Source organism: Anomaloglossus baeobatrachus, unplaced genomic scaffold (genome assembly GCF_048569485.1).
Source record: "Anomaloglossus baeobatrachus isolate aAnoBae1 unplaced genomic scaffold, aAnoBae1.hap1 Scaffold_2842, whole genome shotgun sequence".
NCBI lineage: Eukaryota > Metazoa > Chordata > Amphibia > Anura > Aromobatidae > Anomaloglossus > Anomaloglossus baeobatrachus.
The window spans coordinates 86,110-113,101 of NW_027442310.1; the positions used below are offsets into that span (position 1 = coordinate 86,110).

General features: G+C 48.3%; 17 non-coding genes and 2 pseudogenes across 17 annotated transcripts; all 19 read left to right on the top strand.

Moving 5' to 3' along the window:
* Positions 1-428: 428 nt before the first annotated feature.
* On the top strand, positions 429-555 carry LOC142266409 (U2 spliceosomal RNA; annotated as a pseudogene).
* Positions 556-1,243: 688 nt separating this feature from the next.
* Positions 1,244-1,436, top strand: LOC142266403 (U2 spliceosomal RNA). The gene has a single exon (XR_012732497.1). It is a non-coding gene; the product is annotated as a U2 spliceosomal RNA (small nuclear RNA).
* Positions 1,437-2,553: 1,117 nt separating this feature from the next.
* Positions 2,554-2,744, top strand: LOC142266355 (U2 spliceosomal RNA). The gene has a single exon (XR_012732455.1). It is a non-coding gene; the product is annotated as a U2 spliceosomal RNA (small nuclear RNA).
* A 1,117-nt stretch (positions 2,745-3,861) lies between these two features.
* Positions 3,862-4,052, top strand: LOC142266356 (U2 spliceosomal RNA). The gene has a single exon (XR_012732456.1). It is a non-coding gene; the product is annotated as a U2 spliceosomal RNA (small nuclear RNA).
* Positions 4,053-5,169: 1,117 nt separating this feature from the next.
* LOC142266357 (U2 spliceosomal RNA) lies at positions 5,170-5,360 on the top strand. The gene has a single exon (XR_012732457.1). It is a non-coding gene; the product is annotated as a U2 spliceosomal RNA (small nuclear RNA).
* A 1,117-nt stretch (positions 5,361-6,477) lies between these two features.
* Positions 6,478-6,668, top strand: LOC142266359 (U2 spliceosomal RNA). Its single transcript, XR_012732458.1, has one exon. It is a non-coding gene; the product is annotated as a U2 spliceosomal RNA (small nuclear RNA).
* Positions 6,669-7,785: 1,117 nt separating this feature from the next.
* On the top strand, positions 7,786-7,976 carry LOC142266360 (U2 spliceosomal RNA). The gene has a single exon (XR_012732459.1). It is a non-coding gene; the product is annotated as a U2 spliceosomal RNA (small nuclear RNA).
* A 1,117-nt stretch (positions 7,977-9,093) lies between these two features.
* Positions 9,094-9,284, top strand: LOC142266361 (U2 spliceosomal RNA). The gene has a single exon (XR_012732460.1). It is a non-coding gene; the product is annotated as a U2 spliceosomal RNA (small nuclear RNA).
* A 1,117-nt stretch (positions 9,285-10,401) lies between these two features.
* On the top strand, positions 10,402-10,592 carry LOC142266362 (U2 spliceosomal RNA). Its single transcript, XR_012732461.1, has one exon. It is a non-coding gene; the product is annotated as a U2 spliceosomal RNA (small nuclear RNA).
* A 1,117-nt stretch (positions 10,593-11,709) lies between these two features.
* On the top strand, positions 11,710-11,900 carry LOC142266364 (U2 spliceosomal RNA). Its single transcript, XR_012732463.1, has one exon. It is a non-coding gene; the product is annotated as a U2 spliceosomal RNA (small nuclear RNA).
* A 1,117-nt stretch (positions 11,901-13,017) lies between these two features.
* LOC142266365 (U2 spliceosomal RNA) lies at positions 13,018-13,208 on the top strand. The gene has a single exon (XR_012732464.1). It is a non-coding gene; the product is annotated as a U2 spliceosomal RNA (small nuclear RNA).
* A 1,117-nt stretch (positions 13,209-14,325) lies between these two features.
* On the top strand, positions 14,326-14,516 carry LOC142266366 (U2 spliceosomal RNA). The gene has a single exon (XR_012732465.1). It is a non-coding gene; the product is annotated as a U2 spliceosomal RNA (small nuclear RNA).
* Positions 14,517-15,633: 1,117 nt separating this feature from the next.
* LOC142266367 (U2 spliceosomal RNA) lies at positions 15,634-15,824 on the top strand. The gene has a single exon (XR_012732466.1). It is a non-coding gene; the product is annotated as a U2 spliceosomal RNA (small nuclear RNA).
* Positions 15,825-16,941: 1,117 nt separating this feature from the next.
* Positions 16,942-17,132, top strand: LOC142266368 (U2 spliceosomal RNA). The gene has a single exon (XR_012732467.1). It is a non-coding gene; the product is annotated as a U2 spliceosomal RNA (small nuclear RNA).
* A 1,117-nt stretch (positions 17,133-18,249) lies between these two features.
* On the top strand, positions 18,250-18,440 carry LOC142266370 (U2 spliceosomal RNA). Its single transcript, XR_012732468.1, has one exon. It is a non-coding gene; the product is annotated as a U2 spliceosomal RNA (small nuclear RNA).
* Positions 18,441-19,557: 1,117 nt separating this feature from the next.
* LOC142266371 (U2 spliceosomal RNA) lies at positions 19,558-19,748 on the top strand. The gene has a single exon (XR_012732469.1). It is a non-coding gene; the product is annotated as a U2 spliceosomal RNA (small nuclear RNA).
* A 1,117-nt stretch (positions 19,749-20,865) lies between these two features.
* LOC142266372 (U2 spliceosomal RNA) lies at positions 20,866-21,056 on the top strand. Its single transcript, XR_012732470.1, has one exon. It is a non-coding gene; the product is annotated as a U2 spliceosomal RNA (small nuclear RNA).
* Positions 21,057-22,971: 1,915 nt separating this feature from the next.
* Positions 22,972-23,167, top strand: LOC142266405 (U2 spliceosomal RNA). The gene has a single exon (XR_012732499.1). It is a non-coding gene; the product is annotated as a U2 spliceosomal RNA (small nuclear RNA).
* A 1,117-nt stretch (positions 23,168-24,284) lies between these two features.
* LOC142266408 (U2 spliceosomal RNA) lies at positions 24,285-24,388 on the top strand (annotated as a pseudogene).
* Positions 24,389-26,992: the final 2,604 nt, after the last annotated feature.

The window sequence follows — 26,992 nt, forward strand, 5'->3', positions numbered from 1 at the left end:
AGAAGGGAAGCGGGTGGTGAGAAAGGTACAGAGGGCAGGGTTTGGGGGCTGGGAAGGAAAGGGAAAAGATTAGGGTTTGGGGATGATGAAAGGGCTTTCTACGGGTAAGGATGGCAAAGGGTGGCAGTGACGGAAAGTCAGGCAACCTGTCCTGTCCGTCTTTTTGTATCGTGAATTGGAAAGACTGCAAGGGGGAGGGGAGTTGCTTGCGCCCTAAAGGAGGAGTTATTCAGATTCATTGCAGTGGGCGGCGGCTGCAAAACGCACCATTCTTCTTGTTTTTGCTCTGCAAAGCAGCCTTTTCAAGGGTTGGCTTGGGTGACAAAATGTCTTGTGTAGGCGTGGGTTTGTCTCCCTCTCGCTCTCTCTCCCTAAGATGTGTCCGGCATAGGCCAGGGTGCCACTCGAGGCCCAAACCAATTCTGGTTATCGCTTCTCGGCCTTTTGGCTAAGATCAAGTGTAGTATCTGTGAGGCTCGGCAGATGCAATGCACACTGGAAGGTTGCGCTTGCTAGTACTCTTGATGTATAGTATATTCATCTAGAGGAAAACATGGCCCTACCAGGATCGAGGCTATTAGACTGAGTAAGTGTGGGGGCTATGGTGCAATGTGCCCCAGGACTGACGACCCTGGAGTGAGTCTGAGCTTGCTGGCTTGGGACCCCGGCGAGCCTTGGGCTCTGTAGCACACCGTACCTTGCCCTTTCATACTTTCTGAGCATATTGCTCTATCCCGGCCTTCTGGCTAGGAAGGGAAATTTTTATAATCATGGTCGGAGGTCCGTTCAGCTTTGGGCTGAGAAACCAACACCCGGTTGGAGGTCCGGGTCAGCTTCGGCTGAGAAACCAACACCCGGTTGGAGGTCTGGGTCAGCTTCGGCTGAGAAACCAACACCCGGTTGGAGGTCCGGGTCAGCTTCGGCTGAGAAACCAACACCCGGTTGGAGGTCCGGTTAGCCTTGGGCTGAGAAACCAACACCGGTTGACGGTCCGGGCAGTTTCGGCTGCGAAACCAACAACTAGTAGCTCTCTACTCCACTTGGGTAAGATGCCTGGGTGGACGCTGGGAGCAACGACAAGGCTCAACCAGGCTTCGGCTTGGGGGAGCACCGAAGATCCCTGACCCTTGCTGTGGCCTTCTGGCTCGGAGGGACGGGGTTGATTTTTGGGGACCCTCTCCTCACGGAGGGGTCCACACGAATCCTAGCCTTTGCACTGTTTTTGGTGTGACTTCGGTCATGCATTTTTTGCGGTGCTTTGGAAAGCTTCATTAAATCAAAAATCTGTTCTTATCAGTTTAATATCTGATACGTCCCCTATCTGGGGACCATATATTAAATGGATTTTTAGAACAGGGAGATGGAAAAAGAGCTTGCTCTGTCCACTCCACGCATTGACCTGGTATTGCAGTACCTCCAGGAACGGTGCACCCCTTCTTAACCCAGTTTCCAAAAGCAGAACTCGATTCACCTGATTCATATTAGCCCGATTAGCGAATTGAAATGAATTTTTATCTAACACACTTTTTACTTGCTTTATTCATCCAAATAGCAAACTCATCACCACTCAACTTCACCAACTCTGCTATGTCCCGTGCAGTATCTTGTTGTCAGTCTAATCTAGATCATGTGTAATTGAATGGAATAGATCCCTTTTGGACAAAGTGGAGTCAGATGCTGCAGTGACCACAGGTGTGAGAGGATCTACAATTGGCATCTGGTGTTATCTCTCTGCTTCCACTCCAAATAAAGTTACCTGTTGTTACCTGAACGTCAAATACTAAGAATGGGCGGCCTATGAAAGAATTAGTACTTTCATTAAGTATACTAAACCGGCTAATTGGGAATAGACAAACTGTAAAAAGCCCTCTGAGAAAGCCCCTCTCTAACCTTTGTTAGTAAGCTTTTCTGTAGCCTGCCTGTTGATGTATTTTCGGTTTGAACAGTGCACAACATGAAGAGACGGAACACTGGCGGCTTGTCACAATGCCCCCCGATGACATCACAATAGCGCTGCTGCCTAGAAAACAAGCTGCGCAGAAGAAGTTGTTCTTTGGGTGGGAGGGTGGGCTAGTGGAAGGAGGGGGCAATCTCTTTTTTTCCCGGGTGGTAGGGGGATGACAGGAGAAGGGAAGCGGGTGGTGAGAAAGGTACAGAGGGCAGGGTTTGGGGGCTGGGAAGGAAAGGGAAAAGATTAGGGTTTGGGGATGATGAAAGGGCTTTCTACGGGTAAGGATGGCAAAGGGTGGCAGTGACGGAAAGTCAGGCAACCTGTCCTGTCCGTCTTTTTGTATCGTGAATTGGAAAGACTGCAAGGGGGAGGGGAGTTGCTTGCGCCCTAAAGGAGGAGTTATTCAGATTCATTGCAGTGGGCGGCGGCTGCAAAACGCACCATTCTTCTTGTTTTTGCTCTGCAAAGCAGCCTTTTCAAGGGTTGGCTTGGGTGACAAAATGTCTTGTGTAGGCGTGGGTTTGTCTCCCTCTTGCTCTCTCTCCCTAAGATGTGTCCGGCATAGGCCAGGGTGCCACTCGAGGCCCAAACCAATTCTGGTTATCGCTTCTCGGCCTTTTGGCTAAGATCAAGTGTAGTATCTGTTCTTATCAGTTTAATATCTGATACGTCCCCTATCTGGGGACCATATATTAAATGGATTTTTAGAACAGGGAGATGGAAAAAGAGCTTGCTCTGTCCACTCCACGCATTGACCTGGTATTGCAGTACCTCCAGGAACGGTGCACCCCTTCTTAACCCAGTTTCCAAAAGCAGAACTCGATTCACCTGATTCATATTAGCCCGATTAGCGAATTGAAATGAATTTTTATCTAACACACTTTTTACTTGCTTTATTCATCCAAATAGCAAACTCATCACCACTCAACTTCACCAACTCTGCTATGTCCCGTGCAGTATCTTGTTGTCAGTCTAATCTAGATCATGTGTAATTGAATGGAATAGATCCCTTTTGGACAAAGTGGAGTCAGATGCTGCAGTGACCACAGGTGTGAGAGGATCTACAATTGGCATCTGGTGTTATCTCTCTGCTTCCACTCCAAATAAAGTTACCTGTTGTTACCTGAACGTCAAATACTAAGAATGGGCGGCCTATGAAAGAATTAGTACTTTCATTAAGTATACTAAACCGGCTAATTGGGAATAGACAAACTGTAAAAAGCCCTCTGAGAAAGCCCCTCTCTAACCTTTGTTAGTAAGCTTTTCTGTAGCCTGCCTGTTGATGTATTTTCGGTTTGAACAGTGCACAACATGAAGAGACGGAACACTGGCGGCTTGTCACAATGCCCCCCGATGACATCACAATAGCGCTGCTGCCTAGAAAACAAGCTGCGCAGAAGAAGTTGTTCTTTGGGTGGGAGGGTGGGCTAGTGGAAGGAGGGGGCAATCTCTTTTTTTCCCGGGTGGTAGGGGGATGACAGGAGAAGGGAAGCGGGTGGTGAGAAAGGTACAGAGGGCAGGGTTTGGGGGCTGGGAAGGAAAGGGAAAAGATTAGGGTTTGGGGATGATGAAAGGGCTTTCTACGGGTAAGGATGGCAAAGGGTGGCAGTGACGGAAAGTCAGGCAACCTGTCCTGTCCGTCTTTTTGTATCGTGAATTGGAAAGACTGCAAGGGGGAGGGGAGTTGCTTGCGCCCTAAAGGAGGAGTTATTCAGATTCATTGCAGTGGGCGGCGGCTGCAAAACGCACCATTCTTCTTGTTTTTGCTCTGCAAAGCAGCCTTTTCAAGGGTTGGCTTGGGTGACAAAATGTCTTGTGTAGGCGTGGGTTTGTCTCCCTCTCGCTCTCTCTCCCTAAGATGTGTCCGGCATAGGCCAGGGTGCCACTCGAGGCCCAAACCAATTCTGGTTATCGCTTCTCGGCCTTTTGGCTAAGATCAAGTGTAGTATCTGTTCTTATCAGTTTAATATCTGATACGTCCCCTATCTGGGGACCATATATTAAATGGATTTTTAGAACAGGGAGATGGAAAAAGAGCTTGCTCTGTCCACTCCACGCATTGACCTGGTATTGCAGTACCTCCAGGAACGGTGCACCCCTTCTTAACCCAGTTTCCAAAAGCAGAACTCGATTCACCTGATTCATATTAGCCCGATTAGCGAATTGAAATGAATTTTTATCTAACACACTTTTTACTTGCTTTATTCATCCAAATAGCAAACTCATCACCACTCAACTTCACCAACTCTGCTATGTCCCGTGCAGTATCTTGTTGTCAGTCTAATCTAGATCATGTGTAATTGAATGGAATAGATCCCTTTTGGACAAAGTGGAGTCAGATGCTGCAGTGACCACAGGTGTGAGAGGATCTACAATTGGCATCTGGTGTTATCTCTCTGCTTCCACTCCAAATAAAGTTACCTGTTGTTACCTGAACGTCAAATACTAAGAATGGGCGGCCTATGAAAGAATTAGTACTTTCATTAAGTATACTAAACCGGCTAATTGGGAATAGACAAACTGTAAAAAGCCCTCTGAGAAAGCCCCTCTCTAACCTTTGTTAGTAAGCTTTTCTGTAGCCTGCCTGTTGATGTATTTTCGGTTTGAACAGTGCACAACATGAAGAGACGGAACACTGGCGGCTTGTCACAATGCCCCCCGATGACATCACAATAGCGCTGCTGCCTAGAAAACAAGCTGCGCAGAAGAAGTTGTTCTTTGGGTGGGAGGGTGGGCTAGTGGAAGGAGGGGGCAATCTCTTTTTTTCCCGGGTGGTAGGGGGATGACATGAGAAGGGAAGCGGGTGGTGAGAAAGGTACAGAGGGCAGGGTTTGGGGGCTGGGAAGGAAAGGGAAAAGATTAGGGTTTGGGGATGATGAAAGGGCTTTCTACGGGTAAGGATGGCAAAGGGTGGCAGTGACGGAAAGTCAGGCAACCTGTCCTGTCCGTCTTTTTGTATCGTGAATTGGAAAGACTGCAAGGGGGAGGGGAGTTGCTTGCGCCCTAAAGGAGGAGTTATTCAGATTCATTGCAGTGGGCGGCGGCTGCAAAACGCACCATTCTTCTTGTTTTTGCTCTGCAAAGCAGCCTTTTCAAGGGTTGGCTTGGGTGACAAAATGTCTTGTGTAGGCGTGGGTTTGTCTCCCTCTCGCTCTCTCTCCCTAAGATGTGTCCGGCATAGGCCAGGGTGCCACTCGAGGCCCAAACCAATTCTGGTTATCGCTTCTCGGCCTTTTGGCTAAGATCAAGTGTAGTATCTGTTCTTATCAGTTTAATATCTGATACGTCCCCTATCTGGGGACCATATATTAAATGGATTTTTAGAACAGGGAGATGGAAAAAGAGCTTGCTCTGTCCACTCCACGCATTGACCTGGTATTGCAGTACCTCCAGGAACGGTGCACCCCTTCTTAACCCAGTTTCCAAAAGCAGAACTCGATTCACCTGATTCATATTAGCCCGATTAGCGAATTGAAATGAATTTTTATCTAACACACTTTTTACTTGCTTTATTCATCCAAATAGCAAACTCATCACCACTCAACTTCACCAACTCTGCTATGTCCCGTGCAGTATCTTGTTGTCAGTCTAATCTAGATCATGTGTAATTGAATGGAATAGATCCCTTTTGGACAAAGTGGAGTCAGATGCTGCAGTGACCACAGGTGTGAGAGGATCTACAATTGGCATCTGGTGTTATCTCTCTGCTTCCACTCCAAATAAAGTTACCTGTTGTTACCTGAACGTCAAATACTAAGAATGGGCGGCCTATGAAAGAATTAGTACTTTCATTAAGTATACTAAACCGGCTAATTGGGAATAGACAAACTGTAAAAAGCCCTCTGAGAAAGCCCCTCTCTAACCTTTGTTAGTAAGCTTTTCTGTAGCCTGCCTGTTGATGTATTTTCGGTTTGAACAGTGCACAACATGAAGAGACGGAACACTGGCGGCTTGTCACAATGCCCCCCGATGACATCACAATAGCGCTGCTGCCTAGAAAACAAGCTGCGCAGAAGAAGTTGTTCTTTGGGTGGGAGGGTGGGCTAGTGGAAGGAGGGGGCAATCTCTTTTTTTCCCGGGTGGTAGGGGGATGACAGGAGAAGGGAAGCGGGTGGTGAGAAAGGTACAGAGGGCAGGGTTTGGGGGCTGGGAAGGAAAGGGAAAAGATTAGGGTTTGGGGATGATGAAAGGGCTTTCTACGGGTAAGGATGGCAAAGGGTGGCAGTGACGGAAAGTCAGGCAACCTGTCCTGTCCGTCTTTTTGTATCGTGAATTGGAAAGACTGCAAGGGGGAGGGGAGTTGCTTGCGCCCTAAAGGAGGAGTTATTCAGATTCATTGCAGTGGGCGGCGGCTGCAAAACGCACCATTCTTCTTGTTTTTGCTCTGCAAAGCAGCCTTTTCAAGGGTTGGCTTGGGTGACAAAATGTCTTGTGTAGGCGTGGGTTTGTCTCCCTCTCGCTCTCTCTCCCTAAGATGTGTCCGGCATAGGCCAGGGTGCCACTCGAGGCCCAAACCAATTCTGGTTATCGCTTCTCGGCCTTTTGGCTAAGATCAAGTGTAGTATCTGTTCTTATCAGTTTAATATCTGATACGTCCCCTATCTGGGGACCATATATTAAATGGATTTTTAGAACAGGGAGATGGAAAAAGAGCTTGCTCTGTCCACTCCACGCATTGACCTGGTATTGCAGTACCTCCAGGAACGGTGCACCCCTTCTTAACCCAGTTTCCAAAAGCAGAACTCGATTCACCTGATTCATATTAGCCCGATTAGCGAATTGAAATGAATTTTTATCTAACACACTTTTTACTTGCTTTATTCATCCAAATAGCAAACTCATCACCACTCAACTTCACCAACTCTGCTATGTCCCGTGCAGTATCTTGTTGTCAGTCTAATCTAGATCATGTGTAATTGAATGGAATAGATCCCTTTTGGACAAAGTGGAGTCAGATGCTGCAGTGACCACAGGTGTGAGAGGATCTACAATTGGCATCTGGTGTTATCTCTCTGCTTCCACTCCAAATAAAGTTACCTGTTGTTACCTGAACGTCAAATACTAAGAATGGGCGGCCTATGAAAGAATTAGTACTTTCATTAAGTATACTAAACCGGCTAATTGGGAATAGACAAACTGTAAAAAGCCCTCTGAGAAAGCCCCTCTCTAACCTTTGTTAGTAAGCTTTTCTGTAGCCTGCCTGTTGATGTATTTTCGGTTTGAACAGTGCACAACATGAAGAGACGGAACACTGGCGGCTTGTCACAATGCCCCCCGATGACATCACAATAGCGCTGCTGCCTAGAAAACAAGCTGCGCAGAAGAAGTTGTTCTTTGGGTGGGAGGGTGGGCTAGTGGAAGGAGGGGGCAATCTCTTTTTTTCCCGGGTGGTAGGGGGATGACAGGAGAAGGGAAGCGGGTGGTGAGAAAGGTACAGAGGGCAGGGTTTGGGGGCTGGGAAGGAAAGGGAAAAGATTAGGGTTTGGGGATGATGAAAGGGCTTTCTACGGGTAAGGATGGCAAAGGGTGGCAGTGACGGAAAGTCAGGCAACCTGTCCTGTCCGTCTTTTTGTATCGTGAATTGGAAAGACTGCAAGGGGGAGGGGAGTTGCTTGCGCCCTAAAGGAGGAGTTATTCAGATTCATTGCAGTGGGCGGCGGCTGCAAAACGCACCATTCTTCTTGTTTTTGCTCTGCAAAGCAGCCTTTTCAAGGGTTGGCTTGGGTGACAAAATGTCTTGTGTAGGCGTGGGTTTGTCTCCCTCTCGCTCTCTCTCCCTAAGATGTGTCCGGCATAGGCCAGGGTGCCACTCGAGGCCCAAACCAATTCTGGTTATCGCTTCTCGGCCTTTTGGCTAAGATCAAGTGTAGTATCTGTTCTTATCAGTTTAATATCTGATACGTCCCCTATCTGGGGACCATATATTAAATGGATTTTTAGAACAGGGAGATGGAAAAAGAGCTTGCTCTGTCCACTCCACGCATTGACCTGGTATTGCAGTACCTCCAGGAACGGTGCACCCCTTCTTAACCCAGTTTCCAAAAGCAGAACTCGATTCACCTGATTCATATTAGCCCGATTAGCGAATTGAAATGAATTTTTATCTAACACACTTTTTACTTGCTTTATTCATCCAAATAGCAAACTCATCACCACTCAACTTCACCAACTCTGCTATGTCCCGTGCAGTATCTTGTTGTCAGTCTAATCTAGATCATGTGTAATTGAATGGAATAGATCCCTTTTGGACAAAGTGGAGTCAGATGCTGCAGTGACCACAGGTGTGAGAGGATCTACAATTGGCATCTGGTGTTATCTCTCTGCTTCCACTCCAAATAAAGTTACCTGTTGTTACCTGAACGTCAAATACTAAGAATGGGCGGCCTATGAAAGAATTAGTACTTTCATTAAGTATACTAAACCGGCTAATTGGGAATAGACAAACTGTAAAAAGCCCTCTGAGAAAGCCCCTCTCTAACCTTTGTTAGTAAGCTTTTCTGTAGCCTGCCTGTTGATGTATTTTCGGTTTGAACAGTGCACAACATGAAGAGACGGAACACTGGCGGCTTGTCACAATGCCCCCCGATGACATCACAATAGCGCTGCTGCCTAGAAAACAAGCTGCGCAGAAGAAGTTGTTCTTTGGGTGGGAGGGTGGGCTAGTGGAAGGAGGGGGCAATCTCTTTTTTTCCCGGGTGGTAGGGGGATGACAGGAGAAGGGAAGCGGGTGGTGAGAAAGGTACAGAGGGCAGGGTTTGGGGGCTGGGAAGGAAAGGGAAAAGATTAGGGTTTGGGGATGATGAAAGGGCTTTCTACGGGTAAGGATGGCAAAGGGTGGCAGTGACGGAAAGTCAGGCAACCTGTCCTGTCCGTCTTTTTGTATCGTGAATTGGAAAGACTGCAAGGGGGAGGGGAGTTGCTTGCGCCCTAAAGGAGGAGTTATTCAGATTCATTGCAGTGGGCGGCGGCTGCAAAACGCACCATTCTTCTTGTTTTTGCTCTGCAAAGCAGCCTTTTCAAGGGTTGGCTTGGGTGACAAAATGTCTTGTGTAGGCGTGGGTTTGTCTCCCTCTCGCTCTCTCTCCCTAAGATGTGTCCGGCATAGGCCAGGGTGCCACTCGAGGCCCAAACCAATTCTGGTTATCGCTTCTCGGCCTTTTGGCTAAGATCAAGTGTAGTATCTGTTCTTATCAGTTTAATATCTGATACGTCCCCTATCTGGGGACCATATATTAAATGGATTTTTAGAACAGGGAGATGGAAAAAGAGCTTGCTCTGTCCACTCCACGCATTGACCTGGTATTGCAGTACCTCCAGGAACGGTGCACCCCTTCTTAACCCAGTTTCCAAAAGCAGAACTCGATTCACCTGATTCATATTAGCCCGATTAGCGAATTGAAATGAATTTTTATCTAACACACTTTTTACTTGCTTTATTCATCCAAATAGCAAACTCATCACCACTCAACTTCACCAACTCTGCTATGTCCCGTGCAGTATCTTGTTGTCAGTCTAATCTAGATCATGTGTAATTGAATGGAATAGATCCCTTTTGGACAAAGTGGAGTCAGATGCTGCAGTGACCACAGGTGTGAGAGGATCTACAATTGGCATCTGGTGTTATCTCTCTGCTTCCACTCCAAATAAAGTTACCTGTTGTTACCTGAACGTCAAATACTAAGAATGGGCGGCCTATGAAAGAATTAGTACTTTCATTAAGTATACTAAACCGGCTAATTGGGAATAGACAAACTGTAAAAAGCCCTCTGAGAAAGCCCCTCTCTAACCTTTGTTAGTAAGCTTTTCTGTAGCCTGCCTGTTGATGTATTTTCGGTTTGAACAGTGCACAACATGAAGAGACGGAACACTGGCGGCTTGTCACAATGCCCCCCGATGACATCACAATAGCGCTGCTGCCTAGAAAACAAGCTGCGCAGAAGAAGTTGTTCTTTGGGTGGGAGGGTGGGCTAGTGGAAGGAGGGGGCAATCTCTTTTTTTCCCGGGTGGTAGGGGGATGACAGGAGAAGGGAAGCGGGTGGTGAGAAAGGTACAGAGGGCAGGGTTTGGGGGCTGGGAAGGAAAGGGAAAAGATTAGGGTTTGGGGATGATGAAAGGGCTTTCTACGGGTAAGGATGGCAAAGGGTGGCAGTGACGGAAAGTCAGGCAACCTGTCCTGTCCGTCTTTTTGTATCGTGAATTGGAAAGACTGCAAGGGGGAGGGGAGTTGCTTGCGCCCTAAAGGAGGAGTTATTCAGATTCATTGCAGTGGGCGGCGGCTGCAAAACGCACCATTCTTCTTGTTTTTGCTCTGCAAAGCAGCCTTTTCAAGGGTTGGCTTGGGTGACAAAATGTCTTGTGTAGGCGTGGGTTTGTCTCCCTCTCGCTCTCTCTCCCTAAGATGTGTCCGGCATAGGCCAGGGTGCCACTCGAGGCCCAAACCAATTCTGGTTATCGCTTCTCGGCCTTTTGGCTAAGATCAAGTGTAGTATCTGTTCTTATCAGTTTAATATCTGATACGTCCCCTATCTGGGGACCATATATTAAATGGATTTTTAGAACAGGGAGATGGAAAAAGAGCTTGCTCTGTCCACTCCACGCATTGACCTGGTATTGCAGTACCTCCAGGAACGGTGCACCCCTTCTTAACCCAGTTTCCAAAAGCAGAACTCGATTCACCTGATTCATATTAGCCCGATTAGCGAATTGAAATGAATTTTTATCTAACACACTTTTTACTTGCTTTATTCATCCAAATAGCAAACTCATCACCACTCAACTTCACCAACTCTGCTATGTCCCGTGCAGTATCTTGTTGTCAGTCTAATCTAGATCATGTGTAATTGAATGGAATAGATCCCTTTTGGACAAAGTGGAGTCAGATGCTGCAGTGACCACAGGTGTGAGAGGATCTACAATTGGCATCTGGTGTTATCTCTCTGCTTCCACTCCAAATAAAGTTACCTGTTGTTACCTGAACGTCAAATACTAAGAATGGGCGGCCTATGAAAGAATTAGTACTTTCATTAAGTATACTAAACCGGCTAATTGGGAATAGACAAACTGTAAAAAGCCCTCTGAGAAAGCCCCTCTCTAACCTTTGTTAGTAAGCTTTTCTGTAGCCTGCCTGTTGATGTATTTTCGGTTTGAACAGTGCACAACATGAAGAGACGGAACACTGGCGGCTTGTCACAATGCCCCCCGATGACATCACAATAGCGCTGCTGCCTAGAAAACAAGCTGCGCAGAAGAAGTTGTTCTTTGGGTGGGAGGGTGGGCTAGTGGAAGGAGGGGGCAATCTCTTTTTTTCCCGGGTGGTAGGGGGATGACAGGAGAAGGGAAGCGGGTGGTGAGAAAGGTACAGAGGGCAGGGTTTGGGGGCTGGGAAGGAAAGGGAAAAGATTAGGGTTTGGGGATGATGAAAGGGCTTTCTACGGGTAAGGATGGCAAAGGGTGGCAGTGACGGAAAGTCAGGCAACCTGTCCTGTCCGTCTTTTTGTATCGTGAATTGGAAAGACTGCAAGGGGGAGGGGAGTTGCTTGCGCCCTAAAGGAGGAGTTATTCAGATTCATTGCAGTGGGCGGCGGCTGCAAAACGCACCATTCTTCTTGTTTTTGCTCTGCAAAGCAGCCTTTTCAAGGGTTGGCTTGGGTGACAAAATGTCTTGTGTAGGCGTGGGTTTGTCTCCCTCTCGCTCTCTCTCCCTAAGATGTGTCCGGCATAGGCCAGGGTGCCACTCGAGGCCCAAACCAATTCTGGTTATCGCTTCTCGGCCTTTTGGCTAAGATCAAGTGTAGTATCTGTTCTTATCAGTTTAATATCTGATACGTCCCCTATCTGGGGACCATATATTAAATGGATTTTTAGAACAGGGAGATGGAAAAAGAGCTTGCTCTGTCCACTCCACGCATTGACCTGGTATTGCAGTACCTCCAGGAACGGTGCACCCCTTCTTAACCCAGTTTCCAAAAGCAGAACTCGATTCACCTGATTCATATTAGCCCGATTAGCGAATTGAAATGAATTTTTATCTAACACACTTTTTACTTGCTTTATTCATCCAAATAGCAAACTCATCACCACTCAACTTCACCAACTCTGCTATGTCCCGTGCAGTATCTTGTTGTCAGTCTAATCTAGATCATGTGTAATTGAATGGAATAGATCCCTTTTGGACAAAGTGGAGTCAGATGCTGCAGTGACCACAGGTGTGAGAGGATCTACAATTGGCATCTGGTGTTATCTCTCTGCTTCCACTCCAAATAAAGTTACCTGTTGTTACCTGAACGTCAAATACTAAGAATGGGCGGCCTATGAAAGAATTAGTACTTTCATTAAGTATACTAAACCGGCTAATTGGGAATAGACAAACTGTAAAAAGCCCTCTGAGAAAGCCCCTCTCTAACCTTTGTTAGTAAGCTTTTCTGTAGCCTGCCTGTTGATGTATTTTCGGTTTGAACAGTGCACAACATGAAGAGACGGAACACTGGCGGCTTGTCACAATGCCCCCCGATGACATCACAATAGCGCTGCTGCCTAGAAAACAAGCTGCGCAGAAGAAGTTGTTCTTTGGGTGGGAGGGTGGGCTAGTGGAAGGAGGGGGCAATCTCTTTTTTTCCCGGGTGGTAGGGGGATGACAGGAGAAGGGAAGCGGGTGGTGAGAAAGGTACAGAGGGCAGGGTTTGGGGGCTGGGAAGGAAAGGGAAAAGATTAGGGTTTGGGGATGATGAAAGGGCTTTCTACGGGTAAGGATGGCAAAGGGTGGCAGTGACGGAAAGTCAGGCAACCTGTCCTGTCCGTCTTTTTGTATCGTGAATTGGAAAGACTGCAAGGGGGAGGGGAGTTGCTTGCGCCCTAAAGGAGGAGTTATTCAGATTCATTGCAGTGGGCGGCGGCTGCAAAACGCACCATTCTTCTTGTTTTTGCTCTGCAAAGCAGCCTTTTCAAGGGTTGGCTTGGGTGACAAAATGTCTTGTGTAGGCGTGGGTTTGTCTCCCTCTCGCTCTCTCTCCCTAAGATGTGTCCGGCATAGGCCAGGGTGCCACTCGAGGCCCAAACCAATTCTGGTTATCGCTTCTCGGCCTTTTGGCTAAGATCAAGTGTAGTATCTGTTCTTATCAGTTTAATATCTGATACGTCCCCTATCTGGGGACCATATATTAAATGGATTTTTAGAACAGGGAGATGGAAAAAGAGCTTGCTCTGTCCACTCCACGCATTGACCTGGTATTGCAGTACCTCCAGGAACGGTGCACCCCTTCTTAACCCAGTTTCCAAAAGCAGAACTCGATTCACCTGATTCATATTAGCCCGATTAGCGAATTGAAATGAATTTTTATCTAACACACTTTTTACTTGCTTTATTCATCCAAATAGCAAACTCATCACCACTCAACTTCACCAACTCTGCTATGTCCCGTGCAGTATCTTGTTGTCAGTCTAATCTAGATCATGTGTAATTGAATGGAATAGATCCCTTTTGGACAAAGTGGAGTCAGATGCTGCAGTGACCACAGGTGTGAGAGGATCTACAATTGGCATCTGGTGTTATCTCTCTGCTTCCACTCCAAATAAAGTTACCTGTTGTTACCTGAACGTCAAATACTAAGAATGGGCGGCCTATGAAAGAATTAGTACTTTCATTAAGTATACTAAACCGGCTAATTGGGAATAGACAAACTGTAAAAAGCCCTCTGAGAAAGCCCCTCTCTAACCTTTGTTAGTAAGCTTTTCTGTAGCCTGCCTGTTGATGTATTTTCGGTTTGAACAGTGCACAACATGAAGAGACGGAACACTGGCGGCTTGTCACAATGCCCCCCGATGACATCACAATAGCGCTGCTGCCTAGAAAACAAGCTGCGCAGAAGAAGTTGTTCTTTGGGTGGGAGGGTGGGCTAGTGGAAGGAGGGGGCAATCTCTTTTTTTCCCGGGTGGTAGGGGGATGACAGGAGAAGGGAAGCGGGTGGTGAGAAAGGTACAGAGGGCAGGGTTTGGGGGCTGGGAAGGAAAGGGAAAAGATTAGGGTTTGGGGATGATGAAAGGGCTTTCTACGGGTAAGGATGGCAAAGGGTGGCAGTGACGGAAAGTCAGGCAACCTGTCCTGTCCGTCTTTTTGTATCGTGAATTGGAAAGACTGCAAGGGGGAGGGGAGTTGCTTGCGCCCTAAAGGAGGAGTTATTCAGATTCATTGCAGTGGGCGGCGGCTGCAAAACGCACCATTCTTCTTGTTTTTGCTCTGCAAAGCAGCCTTTTCAAGGGTTGGCTTGGGTGACAAAATGTCTTGTGTAGGCGTGGGTTTGTCTCCCTCTCGCTCTCTCTCCCTAAGATGTGTCCGGCATAGGCCAGGGTGCCACTCGAGGCCCAAACCAATTCTGGTTATCGCTTCTCGGCCTTTTGGCTAAGATCAAGTGTAGTATCTGTTCTTATCAGTTTAATATCTGATACGTCCCCTATCTGGGGACCATATATTAAATGGATTTTTAGAACAGGGAGATGGAAAAAGAGCTTGCTCTGTCCACTCCACGCATTGACCTGGTATTGCAGTACCTCCAGGAACGGTGCACCCCTTCTTAACCCAGTTTCCAAAAGCAGAACTCGATTCACCTGATTCATATTAGCCCGATTAGCGAATTGAAATGAATTTTTATCTAACACACTTTTTACTTGCTTTATTCATCCAAATAGCAAACTCATCACCACTCAACTTCACCAACTCTGCTATGTCCCGTGCAGTATCTTGTTGTCAGTCTAATCTAGATCATGTGTAATTGAATGGAATAGATCCCTTTTGGACAAAGTGGAGTCAGATGCTGCAGTGACCACAGGTGTGAGAGGATCTACAATTGGCATCTGGTGTTATCTCTCTGCTTCCACTCCAAATAAAGTTACCTGTTGTTACCTGAACGTCAAATACTAAGAATGGGCGGCCTATGAAAGAATTAGTACTTTCATTAAGTATACTAAACCGGCTAATTGGGAATAGACAAACTGTAAAAAGCCCTCTGAGAAAGCCCCTCTCTAACCTTTGTTAGTAAGCTTTTCTGTAGCCTGCCTGTTGATGTATTTTCGGTTTGAACAGTGCACAACATGAAGAGACGGAACACTGGCGGCTTGTCACAATGCCCCCCGATGACATCACAATAGCGCTGCTGCCTAGAAAACAAGCTGCGCAGAAGAAGTTGTTCTTTGGGTGGGAGGGTGGGCTAGTGGAAGGAGGGGGCAATCTCTTTTTTTCCCGGGTGGTAGGGGGATGACAGGAGAAGGGAAGCGGGTGGTGAGAAAGGTACAGAGGGCAGGGTTTGGGGGCTGGGAAGGAAAGGGAAAAGATTAGGGTTTGGGGATGATGAAAGGGCTTTCTACGGGTAAGGATGGCAAAGGGTGGCAGTGACGGAAAGTCAGGCAACCTGTCCTGTCCGTCTTTTTGTATCGTGAATTGGAAAGACTGCAAGGGGGAGGGGAGTTGCTTGCGCCCTAAAGGAGGAGTTATTCAGATTCATTGCAGTGGGCGGCGGCTGCAAAACGCACCATTCTTCTTGTTTTTGCTCTGCAAAGCAGCCTTTTCAAGGGTTGGCTTGGGTGACAAAATGTCTTGTGTAGGCGTGGGTTTGTCTCCCTCTCGCTCTCTCTCCCTAAGATGTGTCCGGCATAGGCCAGGGTGCCACTCGAGGCCCAAACCAATTCTGGTTATCGCTTCTCGGCCTTTTGGCTAAGATCAAGTGTAGTATCTGTTCTTATCAGTTTAATATCTGATACGTCCCCTATCTGGGGACCATATATTAAATGGATTTTTAGAACAGGGAGATGGAAAAAGAGCTTGCTCTGTCCACTCCACGCATTGACCTGGTATTGCAGTACCTCCAGGAACGGTGCACCCCTTCTTAACCCAGTTTCCAAAAGCAGAACTCGATTCACCTGATTCATATTAGCCCGATTAGCGAATTGAAATGAATTTTTATCTAACACACTTTTTACTTGCTTTATTCATCCAAATAGCAAACTCATCACCACTCAACTTCACCAACTCTGCTATGTCCCGTGCAGTATCTTGTTGTCAGTCTAATCTAGATCATGTGTAATTGAATGGAATAGATCCCTTTTGGACAAAGTGGAGTCAGATGCTGCAGTGACCACAGGTGTGAGAGGATCTACAATTGGCATCTGGTGTTATCTCTCTGCTTCCACTCCAAATAAAGTTACCTGTTGTTACCTGAACGTCAAATACTAAGAATGGGCGGCCTATGAAAGAATTAGTACTTTCATTAAGTATACTAAACCGGCTAATTGGGAATAGACAAACTGTAAAAAGCCCTCTGAGAAAGCCCCTCTCTAACCTTTGTTAGTAAGCTTTTCTGTAGCCTGCCTGTTGATGTATTTTCGGTTTGAACAGTGCACAACATGAAGAGACGGAACACTGGCGGCTTGTCACAATGCCCCCCGATGACATCACAATAGCGCTGCTGCCTAGAAAACAAGCTGCGCAGAAGAAGTTGTTCTTTGGGTGGGAGGGTGGGCTAGTGGAAGGAGGGGGCAATCTCTTTTTTTCCCGGGTGGTAGGGGGATGACAGGAGAAGGGAAGCGGGTGGTGAGAAAGGTACAGAGGGCAGGGTTTGGGGGCTGGGAAGGAAAGGGAAAAGATTAGGGTTTGGGGATGATGAAAGGGCTTTCTACGGGTAAGGATGGCAAAGGGTGGCAGTGACGGAAAGTCAGGCAACCTGTCCTGTCCGTCTTTTTGTATCGTGAATTGGAAAGACTGCAAGGGGGAGGGGAGTTGTTTGCGCCCTAAAGGAGGAGTTATTCAGATTCATTGCAGTGGGCGGCGGCTGCAAAACGCACCATTCTTCTTGTTTTTGCTCTGCAAAGCAGCCTTTTCAAGGGTTGGCTTGGGTGACAAAATGTCTTGTGTAGGCGTGGGTTTGTCTCCCTCTCGCTCTCTCTCCCTAAGATGTGTCCGGCATAGGCCAGGGTGCCACTCGAGGCCCAAACCAATTCTGGTTATCGCTTCTCGGCCTTTTGGCTAAGATCAAGTGTAGTATCTGTTCTTATCAGTTTAATATCTGATACGTCCCCTATCTGGGGACCATATATTAAATGGATTTTTAGAACAGGGAGATGGAAAAAGAGCTTGCTCTGTCCACTCCACGCATTGACCTGGTATTGCAGTACCTCCAGGAACGGTGCACCCCTTCTTAACCCAGTTTCCAAAAGCAGAACTCGATTCACCTGATTCATATTAGCCCGATTAGCGAATTGAAATGAATTTTTATCTAACACACTTTTTACTTGCTTTATTCATCCAAATAGCAAACTCATCACCACTCAACTTCACCAACTCTGCTATGTCCCGTGCAGTATCTTGTTGTCAGTCTAATCTAGATCATGTGTAATTGAATGGAATAGATCCCTTTTGGACAAAGTGGAGTCAGATGCTGCAGTGACCACAGGTGTGAGAGGATCTACAATTGGCATCTGGTGTTATCTCTCTGCTTCCACTCCAAATAAAGTTACCTGTTGTTTCCTGAACGTCAAATACTAAGAATGGGCGGCCTATGAAAGAATTAGTACTTTCATTAAGTATACTAAACCGGCTAATTGGGAATAGACAAACTGTAAAAAGCCCTCTGAGAAAGCCCCTCTCTAACCTTTGTTAGTAAGCTTTTCTGTAGCCTGCCTGTTGATGTATTTTCGGTTTGAACAGTGCACAACATGAAGAGACGGAACACTGGCGGCTTGTCACAATGCCCCCCGATGACATCACAATAGCGCTGCTGCCTAGAAAACAAGCTGCGCAGAAGAAGTTGTTCTTTGGGTGGGAGGGTGGGCTAGTGGAAGGAGGGGGCAATCTCTTTTTTTCCCGGGTGGTAGGGGGATGACAGGAGAAGGGAAGCGGGTGGTGAGAAAGGTACAGAGGGCAGGGTTTGGGGGCTGGGAAGGAAAGGGAAAAGATTAGGGTTTGGGGATGATGAAAGGGCTTTCTACGGGTAAGGATGGCAAAGGGTGGCAGTGACGGAAAGTCAGGCAACCTGTCCTGTCCGTCTTTTTGTATCGTGAATTGGAAAGACTGCAAGGGGGAGGGGAGTTGCTTGCGCCCTAAAGGAGGAGTTATTCAGATTCATTGCAGTGGGCGGCGGCTGCAAAACGCACCATTCTTCTTGTTTTTGCTCTGCAAAGCAGCCTTTTCAAGGGTTGGCTTGGGTGACAAAATGTCTTGTGTAGGCGTGGGTTTGTCTCCCTCTCGCTCTCTCTCCCTAAGATGTGTCCGGCATAGGCCAGGGTGCCACTCGAGGCCCAAACCAATTCTGGTTATCGCTTCTCGGCCTTTTGGCTAAGATCAAGTGTAGTATCTGTTCTTATCAGTTTAATATCTGATACGTCCCCTATCTGGGGACCATATATTAAATGGATTTTTAGAACAGGGAGATGGAAAAAGAGCTTGCTCTGTCCACTCCACGCATTGACCTGGTATTGCAGTACCTCCAGGAACGGTGCACCCCTTCTTAACCCAGTTTCCAAAAGCAGAACTCGATTCACCTGATTCATATTAGCCCGATTAGCGAATTGAAATGAATTTTTATCTAACACACTTTTTACTTGCTTTATTCATCCAAATAGCAAACTCATCACCACTCAACTTCACCAACTCTGCTATGTCCCGTGCAGTATCTTGTTGTCAGTCTAATCTAGATCATGTGTAATTGAATGGAATAGATCCCTTTTGGACAAAGTGGAGTCAGATGCTGCAGTGACCACAGGTGTGAGAGGATCTACAATTGGCATCTGGTGTTATCTCTCTGCTTCCACTCCAAATAAAGTTACCTGTTGTTACCTGAACGTCAAATACTAAGAATGGGCGGCCTATGAAAGAATTAGTACTTTCATTAAGTATACTAAACCGGCTAATTGGGAATAGACAAACTGTAAAAAGCCCTCTGAGAAAGCCCCTCTCTAACCTTTGTTAGTAAGCTTTTCTGTAGCCTGCCTGTTGATGTATTTTCGGTTTGAACAGTGCACAACATGAAGAGACGGAACACTGGCGGCTTGTCACAATGCCCCCCGATGACATCACAATAGCGCTGCTGCCTAGAAAACAAGCTGCGCAGAAGAAGTTGTTCTTTGGGTGGGAGGGTGGGCTAGTGGAAGGAGGGGGCAATCTCTTTTTTTCCCGGGTGGTAGGGGGATGACAGGAGAAGGGAAGCGGGTGGTGAGAAAGGTACAGAGGGCAGGGTTTGGGGGCTGGGAAGGAAAGGGAAAAGATTAGGGTTTGGGGATGATGAAAGGGCTTTCTACGGGTAAGGATGGCAAAGGGTGGCAGTGACGGAAAGTCAGGCAACCTGTCCTGTCCGTCTTTTTGTATCGTGAATTGGAAAGACTGCAAGGGGGAGGGGAGTTGCTTGCGCCCTAAAGGAGGAGTTATTCAGATTCATTGCAGTGGGCGGCGGCTGCAAAACGCACCATTCTTCTTGTTTTTGCTCTGCAAAGCAGCCTTTTCAAGGGTTGGCTTGGGTGACAAAATGTCTTGTGTAGGCGTGGGTTTGTCTCCCTCTCGCTCTCTCTCCCTAAGATGTGTCCGGCATAGGCCAGGGTGCCACTCGAGGCCCAAACCAATTCTGGTTATCGCTTCTCGGCCTTTTGGCTAAGATCAAGTGTAGTATCTGTTCTTATCAGTTTAATATCTGATACGTCCCCTATCTGGGGACCATATATTAAATGGATTTTTAGAACAGGGAGATGGAAAAAGAGCTTGCTCTGTCCACTCCACGCATTGACCTGGTATTGCAGTACCTCCAGGAACGGTGCACCCCTTCTTAACCCAGTTTCCAAAAGCAGAACTCGATTCACCTGATTCATATTAGCCCGATTAGCGAATTGAAATGAATTTTTATCTAACACACTTTTTACTTGCTTTATTCATCCAAATAGCAAACTCATCACCACTCAACTTCACCAACTCTGCTATGTCCCGTGCAGTATCTTGTTGTCAGTCTAATCTAGATCATGTGTAATTGAATGGAATAGATCCCTTTTGGACAAAGTGGAGTCAGATGCTGCAGTGACCACAGGTGTGAGAGGATCTACAATTGGCATCTGGTGTTATCTCTCTGCTTCCACTCCAAATAAAGTTACCTGTTGTTACCTGAACGTCAAATACTAAGAATGGGCGGCCTATGAAAGAATTAGTACTTTCATTAAGTATACTAAACCGGCTAATTGGGAATAGACAAACTGTAAAAAGCCCTCTGAGAAAGCCCCTCTCTAACCTTTGTTAGTAAGCTTTTCTGTAGCCTGCCTGTTGATGTATTTTCGGTTTGAACAGTGCACAACATGAAGAGACGGAACACTGGCGGCTTGTCACAATGCCCCCCGATGACATCACAATAGCGCTGCTGCCTAGAAAACAAGCTGCGCAGAAGAAGTTGTTCTTTGGGTGGGAGGGTGGGCTAGTGGAAGGAGGGGGCAATCTCTTTTTTTCCCGGGTGGTAGGGGGATGACAGGAGAAGGGAAGCGGGTGGTGAGAAAGGTACAGAGGGCAGGGTTTGGGGGCTGGGAAGGAAAGGGAAAAGATTAGGGTTTGGGGATGATGAAAGGGCTTTCTACGGGTAAGGATGGCAAAGGGTGGCAGTGACGGAAAGTCAGGCAACCTGTCCTGTCCGTCTTTTTGTATCGTGAATTGGAAAGACTGCAAGGGGGAGGGGAGTTGCTTGCGCCCTAAAGGAGGAGTTATTCAGATTCATTGCAGTGGGCGGCGGCTGCAAAACGCACCATTCTTCTTGTTTTTGCTCTGCAAAGCAGCCTTTTCAAGGGTTGGCTTGGGTGACAAAATGTCTTGTGTAGGCGTGGGTTTGTCTCCCTCTCGCTCTCTCTCCCTAAGATGTGTCCGGCATAGGCCAGGGTGCCACTCGAGGCCCAAACCAATTCTGGTTATCGCTTCTCGGCCTTTTGGCTAAGATCAAGTGTAGTATCTGTTCTTATCAGTTTAATATCTGATACGTCCCCTATCTGGGGACCATATATTAAATGGATTTTTAGAACAGGGAGATGGAAAAAGAGCTTGCTCTGTCCACTCCACGCATTGACCTGGTATTGCAGTACCTCCAGGAACGGTGCACCCCTTCTTAACCCAGTTTCCAAAAGCAGAACTCGATTCACCTGATTCATATTAGCCCGATTAGCGAATTGAAATGAATTTTTATCTAACACACTTTTTACTTGCTTTATTCATCCAAATAGCAAACTCATCACCACTCAACTTCACCAACTCTGCTATGTCCCGTGCAGTATCTTGTTGTCAGTCTAATCTAGATCATGTGTAATTGAATGGAATAGATCCCTTTTGGACAAAGTGGAGTCAGATGCTGCAGTGACCACAGGTGTGAGAGGATCTACAATTGGCATCTGGTGTTATCTCTCTGCTTCCACTCCAAATAAAGTTACCTGTTGTTACCTGAACGTCAAATACTAAGAATGGGCGGCCTATGAAAGAATTAGTACTTTCATTAAGTATACTAAACCGGCTAATTGGGAATAGACAAACTGTAAAAAGCCCTCTGAGAAAGCCCCTCTCTAACCTTTGTTAGTAAGCTTTTCTGTAGCCTGCCTGTTGATGTATTTTCGGTTTGAACAGTGCACAACATGAAGAGACGGAACACTGGCGGCTTGTCACAATGCCCCCCGATGACATCACAATAGCGCTGCTGCCTAGAAAACAAGCTGCGCAGAAGAAGTTGTTCTTTGGGTGGGAGGGTGGGCTAGTGGAAGGAGGGGGCAATCTCTTTTATTCCCGGGTGGTAGGGGGATGACAGGAGAAGGGAAGCGGGTGGTGAGAAAGGTACAGAGGGCAGGGTTTGGGGGCTGGGAAGGAAAGGGAAAAGATTAGGGTTTGGGGATGATGAAAGGGCTTTCTACGGGTAAGGATGGCAAAGGGTGGCAGTGACGGAAAGTCAGGCAACCTGTCCTGTCCGTCTTTTTGTATCGTGAATTGGAAAGACTGCAAGGGGGAGGGGAGTTGCTTGCGCCCTAAAGGAGGAGTTATTCAGATTCATTGCAGTGGGCGGCGGCTGCAAAACGCACCATTCTTCTTGTTTTTGCTCTGCAAAGCAGCCTTTTCAAGGGTTGGCTTGGGTGACAAAATGTCTTGTGTAGGCGTGGGTTTGTCTCCCTCTCGCTCTCTCTCCCTAAGATGTGTCCGGCATAGGCCAGGGTGCCACTCGAGGCCCAAACCAATTCTGGTTATCGCTTCTCGGCCTTTTGGCTAAGATCAAGTGTAGTGTTGTTCGAAGAGGTGGTTTAAGCTCCAGGCCACCTTAGTACAATGATACAATGCACACTGGAAGGTTGCGCTTGCTAGTACTCTGGGTGGATAGTATATTCATCTAGAGGAAAACATGGCCCTACCAGGATCGAGGCTATTAGACTGAGTAAGGGTGGGGGGCTATGGTACAACGTGCCCCAGGACTGACGACCCTGGACTGAGTCTGAGCTTGCTGGCTTGGGACCCCGGCAAGCCTTGGGCTCTGTAGCACACCGTACCTTGCCTTTTCATACTTTTTGAGCATATTACCCTATCCCGGCCTTCTGGCTAGGAAGGGAAATTTTTATAATCCCGGTCGGAGGTCTGGTCAGCTTTGGGCTGAGAAACTAACACCCGGTTGGAGGTCTGGGTCAGCTTCGGCTGAGAAACCAACACCCGGTTGGAGGTCTGGGTCAGCTTCGGCTGAGAAACCAACACCCGGTTGGAGGTCCGGTTAGCCTTGGGCTGAGAAACCAACACCGGTTGACGGTCCGGGCAGTTTCGGCTGCGAAACCAACAACTAGTAGCTCTCTACTCCACTTGGGTAAGATGCCTGGGTGGACGCTGGGAGCAACGACAAGGCTCAACCAGGCTTCGGCTTGGGAGAGCACCGAAGATCCCTGACCCTTGCTGTGGCCTTCTGGCTCGGAGGGACGGGGTTGATTTTTGGGGACCCTCTCCTCACGGTGGGGTCCACACGAATCCTAGCCTTTGCACTGTTTTTGGTGTGACTTCGGTCATGCATTTTTTGTGGTGCTTTGGAAAGCTTCATTAAATCAAAATCTGTTCTTATCAGTTTAATATCTGATACGTCCCCTATCTGGGGACCATATATTAAATGGATTTTTAGAACAGGGAGATGGAAAAAGAGCTTGCTCTGTCCACTCCACGCATTGACCTGGTATTGCAGTACCTCCAGGAACGGTGCACCCCTTCTTAACCCAGTTTCCAAAAGCAGAACTCGATTCACCTGATTCATATTAGCCCGATTAGCGAATTGAAATGAATTTTTATCTAACACACTTTTTACTTGCTTTATTCATCCAAATAGCAAACTCATCACCACTCAACTTCACCAACTCTGCTATGTCCCGTGCAGTATCTTGTTGTCAGTCTAATCTAGATCATGTGTAATTGAATGGAATAGATCCCTTTTGGACAAAGTGGAGTCAGATGCTGCAGTGACCACAGGTGTGAGAGGATCTACAATTGGCATCTGGTGTTATCTCTCTGCTTCCACTCCAAATAAAGTTACCTGTTGTTACCTGAACGTCAAATACTAAGAATGGGCGGCCTATGAAAGAATTAGTACTTTCATTAAGTATACTAAACCGGCTAATTGGGAATAGACAAACTGTAAAAAGCCCTCTGAGAAAGCCCCTCTCTAACCTTTGTTAGTAAGCTTTTCTGTAGCCTGCCTGTTGATGTATTTTCGGTTTGAACAGTGCACAACATGAAGAGACGGAACACTGGCGGCTTGTCACAATGCCCCCCGATGACATCACAATAGCGCTGCTGCCTAGAAAACAAGCTGCGCAGAAGAAGTTGTTCTTTGGGTGGGAGGGTGGGCTAGTGGAAGGAGGGGGCAATCTCTTTTTTTCCCGGGTGGTAGGGGGATGACAGGAGAAGGGAAGCGGGTGGTGAGAAAGGTACAGAGGGCAGGGTTTGGGGGCTGGGAAGGAAAGGGAAAAGATTAGGGTTTGGGGATGATGAAAGGGCTTTCTACGGGTAAGGATGGCAAAGGGTGGCAGTGACGGAAAGTCAGGCAACCTGTCCTGTCCGTCTTTTTGTATCGTGAATTGGAAAGACTGCAAGGGGGAGGGGAGTTGCTTGCGCCCTAAAGGAGGAGTTATTCAGATTCATTGCAGTGGGCGGCGGCTGCAAAACGCACCATTCTTCTTGTTTTTGCTCTGCAAAGCAGCCTTTTCAAGGGTTGGCTTGGGTGACAAAATGTCTTGTGTAGGCGTGGGTTTGTCTCCCTCTCGCTCTCTCTCCCTAAGATGTGTCCGGCATAGGCCAGGGTGCCACTCGAGGCCCAAACCAATTCTGGTTATCGCTTCTCGGCCTTTTGGCTAAGATCAAGTGTAGTATCTGTTCTTATCAGAACAAACTGAGCTAGCTACACTTGACGAGATACGATCAGGGAGACAAGCTCCGAAGCCCAGCCGAGACCGAAAGAGGGAGATCGGACGGAAGAAGAGCTTGGCAGAAAGAAGCAAGAAGACGAAGGCTCGGAGAAGACTTGGGGAGACCAGAGGAACTTCGAGGAGGAACACAGCGGGAGAAGACACCCGGAGAAGAATCCAAGATCCAGCTCCGGGAACTCAAGCAGGAACCAGCCATGGCAAGCAAGCCAGAGAAGGCAGCCAAGAAGGCTCAGGACCCAGGGACCTCCAGGAAGGCTCATCCAGAGGCTTCTTCGGCCCAAGAGGCCCCTACCTCCGACGCCAGCCAGCCGGAGGGAGCCCGGACGCCGCCTGAAAAGGCTCCAACCCTGGAGCCTTGGATGCGGCAGACGGTCGCCCTGAAGCTAAAGGCGGTGGATGGTAGGTTGCCGGACATGTCCAGCGACGTGTTCTGCAAGAAGATGATTCTGGATCAGGGCTTCTCCAGGGCGGAAACCCTGAGTGTCCAGACCTTCATGACTGGCATTTTTCTGGTAACCTTTGCCACGGTGAATGCCTGCAGGAGATACTGGGAGGCGATGAACGCAGCGATGCCGGACTCCCCTTTTCATTCTTTTTTAGGATCCTGTCCTATACAGAGGGATGAGAAGAGGATCACGGTCTCCATGCGGAACCCGCACACCCCAGGAAGAGACATCTCCACGTTCCTGGGACGTCTCTGCACAGTGGTGAGGGAGCCATCCCACATCCTTAACGGCAACGGATTCTGGACGGGTAAGTGGTCAGCAACCGTTCGACTCTACAGGGAACCAGCATCCGAGGATGGTCTCCAGCACCTGCCCCCGACATTCTCTCTGGGAAACTCCTTTGGTCTCATCTACTACCCGGACATGCCACACAACTGCAGGAAATGTGGCGGGAAAGGGCATTCGATGAAGACCTGCAAGGAGGACGCCTGCAGGGTTTGCCGGGTGACGGGACACAGCTCCAAGGACTGCCCAAAGAAGAAGACTTGCAACCTATGTGGACAGGCGGACCACCTTTACAAGGACTGCCCACAGCGGGAGAAATCCTGGGCAAGGGTTGCCGCGGTGACCCAGTATCGGGTAGTCACAGCTTCGTCGACCAAGGCAGCTACGACCAAGGCCACAGAGGCCAAGGACAAGGCGGCCAAGAACCCGGCGACCGTGGCTCCAGCCGATGCCCCAGCAGCCACGGAGTCCAGGAAAAAGGGTAAGAAAACTGTTGCCCCCTCCCTGGTCCCCCCCCCTGTCACCCCTGTCCAAACCCCTCCCCCCCCGGCCAACCCTACTGAGGATTCCACTACCTCCACCTCATTTCCCTACTCCTCAGTTGGTCTCCTCACCCCCCCCCCAAAGCCCACTCTCCCTCCCCAGACCATGAGAGCAGAGGACCTCAGCACTCTTGCACTTTTCACCGAGGAGGATTTTCCAGCTCTTGTCTCCTCAGGTACAGGCCAAAGGAAAAGAAAGGTGGAAGATAGTCCTGTCGCAGAACCTTCCAAGCTGTTCATTGTGGATCCCAATCCACCCCAGGAAGAGGAGGATGGCCTCCTCCCAGAACCGGACGTGTTGGAGCAGATGGTGGAGTCCCTTGTGGCCGAAGAAGAAATGGAGGAGTCGGAAGCCACTGAGGCACCATCCCTGCTCGATCAGCTAGAAGAAGAGGGTCTGCTGGAGATACCCTTACCAGCAGGTGCCAAAGAGGAAGAACCGCCCGACCGGAGTGGTAACTAAGGCACACCGCCTGCGCTAACTTTCTCTTTCCTCCAATGACTGCTAACATTAACATCTTTTCCATTAATGTTAGGAGCATCAGAGACAAGTTCCGACGTCAGACAATTTTTGCGTTCCTTAACACTCAGTCTAGTGATGTATTTTTCCTGCAGGAATGCTCCCTTCCCTCCTCTAGGTCCTTCAACCATCTGGCCAGGGAGTGGACCCATGGCCCATCCTACTGGTCCGGCGGAGGCGACTGTAGGTCCGCGGGGGTCGCCGTGCTGATCAGGGGAAGCGCCTTCACATTGGACTCTGTTCAGGAAATCGTCTGCGGCAGGTTACTGCTCGTGGATGGCACCTGGGCGGGAGAACCTGTCAGGTTCATCAATGTGTATGCTTCTCCTGTGAAGAGCGATCGACTGGAGCTCCTCCAAGCCCTGCGCCCTCAGCTCGCTACCGCCAGGACGGTAGTGATGGCCGGGGATTTCAACTGCCCGATTGAGGAGGATGGACGCAGTTCTGGAACGGCTGCCAAGTTGGACGTCACATCCAAACTGCTCATTGAGATGGTGACCGAAGCCTCTCTTGTGGACGTTGTTGGCTCCATCGGACACGGATCCGTGAACTATTCATGGTGCCGATCCGATGGCTCGCTGCGTTCCAGGATTGACTTTGTGTTTACCTCTCGGGCGGTTGGGCGGAGTGGGCACTCGATGGTCCCCTGCTTCTTCTCTGACCACAGAGCCATTCACTTTCAAGGTGTGCTGGGCCATGGCTTCCCCATTGGCCCGGGCTCCTGGAAGCTGAACTGCTCTCTGCTGGAAAAGGGTGAGATTCTGGAGGAGCTTAGAGCTGCCTACTCCACGTGGCGGGCCTACAAGGCGGGCTTCCAGTC